A 13,231-nucleotide genomic window follows, 5' to 3' on the forward strand; every position below is an offset into this window, starting at 1 on the left:
TTATGAAGCTCTTTTGTATCTTTCTGGGAACTCACAACTGTGAGTAATCCAGGAAGAGTCAGGAGGCTTAATCCTGCTGAAAGAAGGTGAATACTCCCGCTAGGGCTTCACCTCAGAAAAGAGCACTCTGGTTCATAGGAAGAGGGTTAGGGGAAGGAAATTGGACGGCTGTGCCACTTGTAACATTTTGGCCAATACACTCCAATGGTGGGCCCCTACTTTAAAAGTTCATAGTCATACTGCAGCCAGAGTGGTTCCTAAAATACAAATCTGATCACATTCCCTTCTTGCTTCCAACCTCTCAAGGGCTCACATTTCCCTTTGTATAGAATCCAATACCCATAGATGAAATATAAAGCTCCTTCTCACCCGACTCTTGCTGACTTCTGCAGGCAAATCTTTCACCTCCCCCTTCTCACACCCTACAGTCTGGCCACAGTTACCTCCCTGGACTTTTGCGGACATGCCTTGCTATCTTTTGCACCTGGGATTTTGCACTTGTACTTTCTGCATGGAACAATCTTGATAACTCCAAATACATTTTTTAAAGACTAACTTCACCTATGAAGTCCTCTGAGAAGTTTGTCTTCACTTATTCCCTCATGCATTCACCGAATATTTATTAAACACCCACCCTGTGCCAGAAGCTACTGAATGGGTGGCGGGGGTGGGGGGATGATTTTGTGCAAGCATCTAAGATGTCTCATAACACCCATACTTAGCTCTATATCCTTGTCATATTGTATTGCATTTGCCTTTTATGTGATTTTTTTCCCCACTAGGCTGAGAGTAGTATCTGGGAACAACCAATGTCTTATTTATAGTTTTGTTGCAATACCCAACTCAATGCTTGACATATAGAGTAGCTACTCAGAAATATTTCTAGGATGAGTGGATGAATGAACTGTTTCTTTCAAAATCCTTTCTTCACTTCTAAAACACAGAAAAGTCAGATTTGGTTTACCATTAATCTGAAAACATCTTTTTTTTTTTTTTTTTTTTTTTTTTGCAATTAGGTCGACAGAGTCCCTTCAGCTCAGCAGAAGCCTGACCACTTGCCCTCAAGGTAAATCACAGCAGTCTGCCCAGAATTTGCAACCACCAATTCCTGATGGAACCTCTCTAGCTTCAATGAGTCCAAGAGACAGAAAGCTGAAGTTCCTTAACATGCCCCTAGTCCCTTTTCTTTCTGTAATTTATCTTGAAAGACTACTGACAAAGCCAATTTCAGGGTGAGGAAGTGTGCAATTGTGCACACACTGAAAATAGGGACTCTGGTTTTCTGTACAGAATCTTTTTTTAATTTTCAGAAGGTTTTTATTCCATTTTGCTAAATATTCGTGTAGTTCCCAGGAAGAAAATCTTGAATTACAGCCGGCTTTCAGCTTCTGCCCTGCCTCCTTAGCTGGTCTTGGCATTGACACAGCAAGCATATGGTAAAATTCAATAAATATTTGTTGAATTGAATTATCTTGGTGGTAAGGGAAATGAACCCTGTAGAACCCCACAAAGCCACAGTGGTTAGGAGTTTTATTTGTGTTTAATCAGTTTAGAACCCTTGGGACTAGAAATATGATGGATAAGAATTGACCACAGAAATATCTCATGTTATTTCCCTCATTGTCTTTCTCCTCTTTACCTCTAGCCACACAGACACATCTTACAAGGTAATAAAATCAGGGTATTTCTATGGGCTATGTGAAAACAATTCTGCTGAACCTAGATGTGGTGGTACTTTGAAGGCTGATCCAATCACTCATACACTGTGTACATTGGAGAGACTTAGAGTAATTGCTCACAGGGTCTTCACTATGATTCTTAGGGACAGGCAGTGGTGTTCAAAGAAACGTAAAGGACCAAGGAATCCTATTATAGCTTTTCTTGCTTATTTATCTCCCTATATTAGCCAATCACTTATGCTGAAATGAAAATCTAGAAAAAAAAGGAGAGATAGGACAATGCACTGTTCACTTGCTTTTCAGTTTCCTTACTATCCTTAATCATCTATGAGCCCAAGGTAGAGAGTGCTGGTAGAATTATAACAAGAAGTGAGGAGTGCCTGGGTGGTTCAGTTGGTTAAGCATCTGACTCTTGATTTTGGCTCAGGTCATGATCTCACAGTTCATGAGATCTAGTCCCTCAGGCTCTGCTCAGATAGCACTGAGCCTGCTTGGGATTCTCTCTCACCCCCCACCCCCCACCCCTCTCCCATTTGTGATCTCTCTCTCAAAATAAATAAAATTAAAAAAAATAATTATAACAAGGAGTAAAATAAAAACAGTTCAGTTAGTTTTGCATGATGTTTCCACTGTTCTGGTAAGAATAAAAAACAAATGCTTGTATGAGCTATGAAATACAAATTGTGCAATTTCAGTGATTCCACACATGAACTAAGTGCTCTTATATTTGCACTTAAGACTCACTGCATGATATAGACAGTAAAGTTCAGCTAATAACTTATGTTTTTAATTTTTCTTCCTAAGAACAAATGAAGCATCAAATAAAAACACATCATGACAAGTTGAGAAAGAAGATATGGAAAGAAGGGAAAGCTTTGTACCTTAGTACTCTTAACAACACTTTCTTGCTTGAATTTTAAATGAGACTCCACATTTTCATTTTGCAAATATGTAGCTGACCTAGAACGATGACGTGAATATTCACTCATTTAACAAACATTTCCTGAGTGCCTGTTCATGCCTACACCTAAAGAGATAGATTAGACAGAGAAGCAGGGCTGAGCCTATGAAGACAGGACAAGAAGCTGAACCTGGGAAACAGAGAAGTGTTCTTCAGGTGAGACTCTGACACAAGTTAGAGGGGGCTCCTCATGTTGTCCCTGGGAGACACTGAGGTGAGGCCCCCATGGATGCTGCCTGAGCAAGGCTCCACTGTGTTGGTGCAATCTGTGCTGTGTGTCTTCATCTGGGACCGGAGCAAGAAACAACTTACTTCAAGACACATTTGAATACTGGTGTCGTTCACAGGTTGCCTGGCTTATTCTGCTCCTAGTATTGCTTGCATTCTGCTGGAAGATATATCAGATGTCCCCTATTTAGCTAAAGGCATCAAGGAGTGAGCCATTGGCCCACTTCAGCCGTCCTTAATGTATCCTTACAAGGAGCTGATAGAAATAAGCTCTTACTATCAGGCTCTTAAAAAAGGACGGAACTCAGCTTTCTTGAGTTTGATAGACAACTTTCTTTCTCCTTTAATCTCCCTCCCTTAGTCATGAGGTAAGACACACCTAGGTATCCTCCTTCTCTTGGAATGAAAATATCTGGTGATGACTATATCCGTGATTCTTCTTAGATCATGGCTTGACAGCTTCTAGACCCATAACTTCAGCACCTTATTTTATTTATTTATTTAAAAAAAATTTTTTTTTAATGTTTATTTATTTTTGAGACAGAGAGAGACCGAGCATGAACAGGGGAGGGTCAGAGAGAGGGAGACACAGAATCTGAAACAGGCTCCAGGCTCTGAGCTGTCAGCACAGAGCCCGACGCGGGGCTCGAACTCACGGACCGCGAGATCATGACCTGAGCCGAAGTCGGCGGCTTAACCGACTGAGCCACCCAGGCGCCCCATTCAGCAGCTTATTTTAAAAGAAAATTCAGGGAGTTGAGATGGGGTTTGAATATTCAACCAAATAAGCTGAATGTGCCCCCATTCTTACCAAGTCCTATCTGGTCTTGAGATGGCTTTCTTCTAAGCTATTTCTCTCCCATTGTTCTTTTTTTTCTTAGTTGTTTTTTGTTTTGTTTTGTTTTGTTTTGTTTTTTTAGTTTATTTAGTTTTTGAGAGAGAGAGAGAGAGAGAGAGAGAGAGAGAGAGAGAGAGAGAGAATATCCCAAGCAGGCTCCATGCTCTCAGTGCAGAGCTCAATGCGGGGCTTGAACCCACAAACCTTGAGATCATGACCTGAGCCTAAATCAAGAGTAAGACGCTTAACCTACTGAGCCACCTAGGCACCCCTTTAAAACTTGTTTTTAGTTTATTTATCGAGAGAGAGAGAGACAGACACACACACACACACACACACACACACACACACACACACACACACTCTCTCTCTCTCTCTCCCATTGCTCCTTGATGGCCCATAGCTCTCAAAGTTATTATATTAGATGCAGGAATTATATTGGCTGATACACTTCTGAAGTTTGGTCATTGCTAGTGGTGGGGGCAGGGGGACTACTCTTCATTTGTTCCACTGTTTTATCCTATTAAAATCCTATTAAAGTAAGTTTTAGTAACATTAGGGAGTAAAACTTTCTTGAGGACAGGATTTATTGTTAGAAAAATGTGCTTATTTTTTCGTAGAATGGTACTTGCTTGATATAAACAAACTTGACATTCATTCTGCTTTCCTCATCTCCCAAACTGAGTTAATTGCAAAGTGCATTTTAAAACAACAACATTGTACAAATGATGCCCATGGGAGAGTAAGATAGGCAAAACCTGTCAATAAGCCTTTCCAAGATTCTATTGCTTCATTCATTCACTTAGTCACATATTCAATATTTATTGAGGGCCTGCTGCTTGCTGGGAAGTGAGGTGGATACTGGATGTGAATGATGCAAAACAGAGTTTCAGTCTTCATGGAGCTCATCATCTGGTGGGAGGCATGTAAGATTTTCAACTGACCATAAATTTAAGTAATTACAAGCTGTGCTTAGTACTACAAAGTAAATGTATAAAAACCTGCAGTATCACAGAACAGGAGGTCAGGCCTCATTGGGAGAAGATTGGTCAGAGACATTTCTCCTAAGGGTATGATGAGCTGACATGTTAGGCTGTTATAGAGACAGGAACAGCTCTCAACTCTTCCTTTGCACATTTTTGGGCTCATTTGTTCATCATTTTGTTTTCTTACACCAGCTGTTATGGTTGGAGTTGTGGCTGGGGATTCTGCAAAGGAGAGAGTGTAGTCTTGATATTGTAGTCTCTCTTCTGCACTGATGGTGTTTGAATTTTGCTCTTTTGCATGGCTAGGAAGAACTTGCCTTCTCTGCAGAAGTGCTGGGTTTGGTGAATACATCAGGAGATCATTGCTTTCTTCATTGCTGTGCGTGGCAGATACTGCTATATCAATAAAGGCACTTCTTGCTGAGCCTAGATGAATAATTCTTAGAAAATGTCCAGGTTGTTTCTTCCAAATGATTAGAGTTGCAGTGAGGAATGAATCCTACTTGCTATCATCCCACACTTCTGCTTTAGTTGATAAATGGAACACAACTGGTTCCATCTAGGCCTGGGGCAACTGGATGCTTCTAATGCCAATAGCCTGTCCCTGACTTATGATTCATCTAACCTTCCAGTCAAGGAAAATTCTTCTCCCAGGTTTCTGCAAACCATACTCTGACACACTTCCAGCCTCCAAGGAGTATGTGCACAAGTTATTAAATTAATACTGTAAATTGCTCAGAATAGTATTTGGCACCTAATATTTGGAAAATAGATATAAACAAACATTAACTAACAAGAAATACATAAATATCTGTCCAACTTTAACCTTTGCCTTTATATGGAATCAGATTCTCAGGAAAGAATATGGCTTCCTCCTTACCCCAAACCTGTGTCAGGGGTAAACTGCTACTGAATATATCACATGGACCCTGATTCTCGGTAATGCTCTTGTGGGAAGGGATGGATGGCATACTGTAATTAAGGAAGAAAAGATGTGGAAAATCAATTATATTTGAGATATAATTTTGGTTTCATGTCAGAGATGTTTGGGTTATCTTTTGGCATAGATATATGTTAATAGTATAAACTTCCACTGGGATCTTGTGACCACTTCTCAGTCTTACCAATGCCTGGACATAATAGACCCTTAACTAACACTAATTAGATTCTTCTATACTCTGTTTTTTAGTTCCTTCTTGTATTCATTTCTGCACATTCCTTCCCCCTGGGGATACAACTTATTACTTATGGACCCAAAGAGTAGAAATGGACCTACAGAGTCATCTAGTCCAAGAGTCTGTAAATTGTATTTTGAGGGTTCCCAGGGATCCATGGAGGAATATCAAGGGTGTGAGCAGGTATAAAGACTGAGAGAGCTCAACTCCAGGTTCCAACACTGACATTTTTGTCCACTGAGTTCAACTGGAATTAATATAAATGTGCTTTTAAAAAAAAGTTTCCAGTGCTAAAAGAAGGTTTGGAAACCACTAATAGTTCTAGCCCTTGTTTTATAAAAGATGAAACAGCACCAGAGAGGGGAGATGGCCAGTTCAAGGCCTCATAGAATGTAGAGTGAGACCCAGCTCAAACGCAGGCCTCCAGGCTCATGGGCCAGGGCATTTGGGACTCTGTTTGCAAATGTTCTGCCTTTGGCTTCCACCTCATCTCACAATAAGTAGGTTTTCTAGTGGAATTTTGCCTTGGGAACATCGCAGTTAAGAATCTCTGAGTCTATTCATTTAGGATTAAGTTCTCACAGTTGGCTGGATTCCTTAAGACACTACTGAATACAGAAATAATTGAGAAGTGCCTGAAGAAATAAAATAGCAAAAAGTATGGACAGAATTGAAGTTGAGATGCAATTCGAAAAAGGGCAACACCACCTGTGGAGACAATGTCTGAAAGAGTAAGTGAGCAAGGAAAATCCTAGAAAGCTGGCTGCAAGCATGGCATGGAAGTAGCAGGCAGAAAAGCATATTTATGTTTGTAATGGGATTCAGTAACAGAAAATAAACAGACTGGGATGGGGCACACACACACAAAACAACACCAAGTCACAGCATATTGAGGAGATTGTCCCGATGGTCTTTGATAATACTGTTCTTATAAAAAGGGCTGTTCCATTTCGTTAGCTCAGCAGCAAAGGGGAGAGATGAATTGGAGGGAGTTCTGAGCAGAGTAACGAATGGGAAGGATAATTGGCTTCTGGGGTAAAAGGTAAAAATGTATAATGCTTTTGAGGCACTGTCATAATAAGTTTCCATTAAATTCTGGAAACCAGAAAAACCAAATGGGGAGTGAAAGAAACTCGGATGCATAGAGAGTTAGCGGAAAATGATTGCATAGAATTAGGAATATCAGAAAATAGGTTATACTTGGGAATAAAGTTCTAGTAGAGAAAATCAATTTATCAGCAAATTGAGTCACCATGCTAGACGTAGAAGCAGCTTAGCATAAAGTGCAAGATATGTATCTTTCCTCGTAAACTTTCAGGTATGGGATGCCTCCAGCCAAACCATTTTTGTTTTCTTCTTGAACAGTCTTTGTTCTCTCCAGAGGGTCTTTGCACCTGCTGATTCTTTTGTCTGGGTCAGTAGTTGCCCACATCCTCTCTCTCCCCATCAAGATCACTGAATGACTCTTTCTTTTGTTCAAATATCAGCTAAAATGTCACATTCCCTTCTTTTAAAATGAGATGTTGAGTGGTTTTTGTTGTTTAGAGAGAAAGAGAGTGCAAGAGTGTGGGAGAGGGGCAGAAGAGAGAGAGAGAAAGAGAGAGAGAGAGAGAGAGAGAGAGAGAGAGAGAGAGAGAGAATATCTTAAGTAGACTCCATGCTCAGCACAGAGCCAAACATGGGGCTCAGTCCCACGACCCTGGGATCATGACCTGAGCCAAAATCAAGAGTCAGATACTCAAACAACTGAGCCACGCAGGCATTCCTGAGGTATTAGGTTATTAAGTAACTTGACAAATATTACACAGTGTCTCACACCAGAACCCTAGCTTTCATTTCAATACTGTTTTTCTCAATAAGAAATATATATTTCAATTGAAGAAAAATGAGTGTATTCATATCACAGGAGACAGAGAAGCAAGAACCTCCCATCCTAAGTCTAGGAAAGTTCAACTAAAAAGAAAGAGAACCTGTCCACCACACATCATCATTTGGGGTATCTTGAAAAAAGTTTTACAGTAAAAAACAAATGGGACCTTGCGAGAGCCACTAGTTTATAAGGAATGTCAACTGGATAGACTTTCTATAAATTTTACCAAAATAATTACAAACTAGATCCCTGCGGGCTAAATATCATTTGTCCCTGATATAGATTGTGGTACCAGGAAGTGGGTTAAATATTAAATAATCAGAAGTGATTATTTAATAATAATATATAATATATAGAGATGCATGTTTTATTTTAAGGAACTAGTTCATACAGGTGTGGTGGCTGGAAAATACGAAATCTGTAGGGCAGGAAACTGAGGGAGAATTTCTATGTTGCAGTTTCAAGGCAAAACTTCTCTGGAAAAATCTCAGTTTTTACTCTTAAGGCCTTTCAACTGATTGTATAAGGACCATCCATATTACTGAGTGTAATCTCCTTTACTTAAGATCAGCTGATTGTAGATGCTAAACACATTTGCAAAATATCTCTTCAGCAACACCTAGATTGGTGTTTGATTAAATAACTGGGTAATACACCCTATCCAAACTGACACATAAAATTAACCATTTTAGGTGCCTGTATCTATTTCTTTTCCATTTCCAGCTTACCTCTCAAATTGCAAAAGCAGGACAGCACATGTTATTTCAGGTATGACCACCAAGAATATAAGAATAGAATAGGAGTTTATTTTTATTTTCAGTGTCCATCATAATTTTTTGGATATTTTTTGGTGATAGCCCTTTGTTAGACTGGTATTGGCATTGGCTTTATTCATGTCTCATTCTCTCATTTATTCATTCCACAAATATTTATAGAACACCAGCAGGTTCTGGGTGATGGAAAACAGTCTTTGTAAATCAGTGCTTTCTGCAATGATGGAAATGTTTTATAATCTGCACTATTTAATACAGTAGCCACTAGCCACATGTGGCTATTTAACACTTGAACTGTAGCTAGTATGACCAAGGAACTGGATTTTCATTTTCATTTAATCCTAATTAATTTATATTTTCATTTAAATATTCACATGAGACTACTGTATTAGACAATGTAGTTCTAAATTATTAAGTTTCTTTTACTAAGATCTAGAGATCAATTAGATTCTGATTATTGCTCCAGAGAATCTTAGAATTAAAAGGGACTTCAGGGGTCATTTGGCCAAACTTCCTCTACAGATGAGGATACAGAGGTCAAATGAGTTGATGAAGGTTAGAGCTTGTTAGCAACAGTGCAGGACCCAGGACTTGCATCAGCTAACTCTCAGTCCACCGTTTATTCCCTTAGTCTGTACAACCTTCCCATCTAATTAGACCATTTGATTTTCCCCTTAGAATCTCCAGCCCATTTAGTCTACAATTAACAAATAACTCTAAAAATGGAACTCAACCATGCACATGGTTTCAGAATGATTACATCTTGCCTGCATCATGGCAGAATAATCTGACATTTTCTCTTTTAGAAGCCAGTTGGCTGGTGATATACCTATCACCTCTGCAGTGATGCCAATGGGATGTTCTCTCTAGTCATGCATGATCCCCATATGCTTTAGTGAAAACAGAAAACCATTTTATCTGCATAACCCTTAGTCATCGGTATTTTCTTTGGAGGAAAATGCAACTTGGCCCACATAATACAACTTTGAACACGGCACCTTCTTTGATAAATCTCTAGGTGACAGAAATGGGGTGAACAGAGCATCCTAAGGCTTTCTCATATGGCTACTGATTGACATTCTTGTACTATGCATCTTTCTTTGTTCATTTCCACTGTGCAAAATAAACAGATTTATAGACAGTGTATCTTGGCCAGGACATCATCCTTGTTAATATGAGCTTGATACCATTTTGCACTACACCAAAGCAGCATGTCATATTGACTCTGTATTTAATTTAACATCAAAGTATAAAATATAGGCCACATAGGACTCAGAGGAAGCCTTTGCTTTTTAAAAATAAGGTACATTTAGAAAATAATGGCTATCAGTTGTTGCATGAATGAAACTGTGTCTTGTTATGTGCTTTGGATTTGAGGAGCAGATGGAAAGTGTCTCTGAGATGAGAATGATTGAATAATATAATTTTAAACATGTTTTGCCAACAACCGATTTTCTGTCACAGTGATCAATTATTGAAGATGAAATTCGTATACCAGCTAGAAACGAGGATTGTTATTTAAGGGAAGGAGATGATACTATCTCTTGGTGCAGAGTTTTATTATTTGGGGCCAGATGTCCAATCCACTATCTGTGATTGACACAACGATCCAAGTTCCATCATTCCTATGAGAGGTGAATCATCCATCCATTGCTATCAGGGAACCAAATTTAGATTGGATATTTATTTGAGCCACAAATGCAACTGCTCCAAATCTGTTCAGCTAAAAAAGAGCAATAACTAACATCAAAAAATCTACAGGATAGGTCATTACAAAATCAACTACAAGTCAAAGACAGTAGTTTGGGCTGGGATAATAATTTTTATTTTGCTTTTATGGAAAAGTTTCAAAAGTTATAGTAAGTGCAGGGAAACCGAGTTCATTCAAGTGATCTATCTTTCATGACCACAACTTTACCATCCCGGTATTAATTGGTTTGTCTCTGAAATATATAATTAGAGATGTATAGGGTCTTTGAATTTTTAGAGAACAAAAGTTCTAGGGGAATTTATTGTTTAATATTTTTCAGCATCATTTTCTATTTGTATACTGTTTTATTTTTTTATTTTGATGAAGAAAACTGATGTTTCCTCCTTAACCAGCTTTGGGGGCATCAGTGGAACAACTGAAACATTCAAAACAATCAGCAGCAGTATGAATAAAATATCAGCCACCTCCTAGCAACATTTCATATTTAAAACTTTTATTAAAGTTAATGGGAGTTTTGCCTGCACAAGGACTACTGGATGGGAAATCCATGGAGGAAGGCAATTTTTAAATGGGTAAATTAAAATCAAATGGTCCCAGATGACAAGAATAAGCAGAATGGTGTTTAGAGTGATATGTAACAATGGCCACAGCAGGTCTAATATGCTATATTCAGACTTCCAATTTTATTTTTACAGAGACTCTGCAAATGGCTCCAAAGAGTGAATTGCCAGTGTTATTTTAGCAAGGGAGTGAACAGTGCTCAGAGGTGATACTCTCAGGGCCTAAATTGAACTCATAAATGGAGAATGATCCCTCTCCTCATTGTGTCATTAGATCTTCACAACTATCCTTAAAAAAAAATTAGAGGACTGCCATTACACAGAGGCGGAAGGATGAAGCCTTTTTCACAGAGGATGAAGCCAAGGTGAAGATCAGGTATGTAGTCTGCCTCACATATACAGCTTCAGGACAGTAAAAGGATTCCAAAAGTTTCTGAGGTTCCTGGACATTAAGTAGATAAGCATGGAGTTTTGGCTTTCAGTTCCTCTGACTTGACTCTGCAAGGAGATAAACCAATTCTCAGGATGTTGAATAGCATTTCTAAGAATTGAACAACATGAGACCTAAATGTTCTAATCCACTCTTCTAACAAATTGTTTCTGAGCATCTACTATGATCCTGCCTTGGGTCCTGTCTCAGAGCTGTTGACTATTAGAGAATTTAACAAACTTAAATTCCTGGATTCAGTGTCACCATTTATTTGATAATTTTCATTCCTCTTTACCAGTTTTGATCATCCTGTGGCTCTAGCTTTCATTCTCCTAAACTAGATATCTCATAGAGTGAGAATGGTCTTGACTGATGTTCCCAGTAAACATCTTGACTGATGATCCCAGTAAAAGTCCTGAGGTTGAGTTTTACTGGATTGTTCTGTATCATGTGCTTCTACTTGAATCAATCATAGTAGCCAGAGGGATTGGCCACTGATTGGCCAGGCCTGTGTTATACACTTGACCTTGACAGAAGAGTGTGTGGGGGCAGCCTCATGTAAATTTCATTAGCGTGGGAAAGGGATAGTTCTCCAAAAAAATTAAAGCAAGAGTAAGTGAAAATGCCATCCATTCTATAAAGGAGAAAATCGAGGCTCAGAGAAATTAAGTAGCTTGACAAAGAAAAAGATGGTGATGAACGGTAGAGACAAAGGTCCTAACTTCTAGCTCCAGAGAAAATCTTCCCACACATCCATCATAATGTGATCACTCAGGTCAGGAAGAAGTGTTCTGTTCATCTTTTAAATCCATCCACTACAAATAGGAAAAGACAAGAGAAGCTACTAACCAGATTTTATAAACACCCAAGAGCCCTGAGTATATTTTGGCTGGAGAGTTGTTTGTTCACTTGTGTTTAATGAATGGCCCCTTATCTGACAATGCTGAAACACCCATTTAAACTACAACATCTGTATTTATGTTTGCTGAAGACATACTGTTATTAAGTTGAAAAATTGCTATCTTAACAGTCTCATGTGCTTTAGACTTTGTCTACCAAGGTAAAAATTCTTTAACAAAGAGCCTTAGTGCTGTTAAGGACAAATGCTGAGAATTCAAGGAAGATACTCTATTGAGGGGATGATCTAGGAGGAATTACCAACCTGGATACCAGTCAGAAAAATGCTTCACAGAGGAGACATCTCATCAATTATAGTGATTAAGAGGCTTAGAATTACCCTTTCTTTATTGATTTTTCCAAGCCTTCTCTTTTTTGAAAAACTAAACTGCAGTGCAAAACATTTCTGAATTTTTAAATTCCCATTATGCCTTGCAAGATAGGTAGGTATACCAGGTAAGATTATTAGAATTAAAATATGTTGATTAAAAAAAACCCTCTCTAAAGAAGATGAGCTAAGGGGCGCCTGGGTGGCTCAGTCGGTTGAGCGTCCGACTTCGGCTCAGGTCATGATCTCACAGTCCGTGGGTTCGAGCCCTGCGTCAGGCTCTGTGCTGACCGCTCAGAGCCTGGAGCCTGTTTCAGATTCTGTGTCTCCCTCTCTCTCCGCCCCTCCCCCACTTGCAATCTGTCTCTCTCTGTCTCAAAAATAAATAAACATTAAAAAAAAAAAAAAAGAAGATGAGCTAAGACATGGCTACTATGGATGTTTCGGATAGTCCCAAGAGAGAGATGCTGAGACTTGTCCAAATTATTTCCACTCCTCTGAATTTTATAGGAATTCAGCAACATTAGCTTAATAAAAAAGCCATCAAATAGGTGGAAATTGAAGTCTGACACTGTGCATTCTGTCACTTGCTCATTCTGAATGACACAGCTGAGGATTTCTTTCCAGTCCTGTGGGTGTAATTGCCAAAAAGATAAAATGAGCAGGAGCAATGACATAAGGTTGCCATATGTCATGGTGCACTGCCTGGGGATGGAGACCCAGAGAAAGGTAAGGTCCTCCCAGGGTGGCCATCAGACTTGCAGAACAAGAGTATGAAAAGCTGAGAGTAAAGGA

This window comes from Neofelis nebulosa, chromosome 14 (assembly GCF_028018385.1).
Source record: "Neofelis nebulosa isolate mNeoNeb1 chromosome 14, mNeoNeb1.pri, whole genome shotgun sequence".
Taxonomy (NCBI): domain Eukaryota; kingdom Metazoa; phylum Chordata; class Mammalia; order Carnivora; family Felidae; genus Neofelis; species Neofelis nebulosa.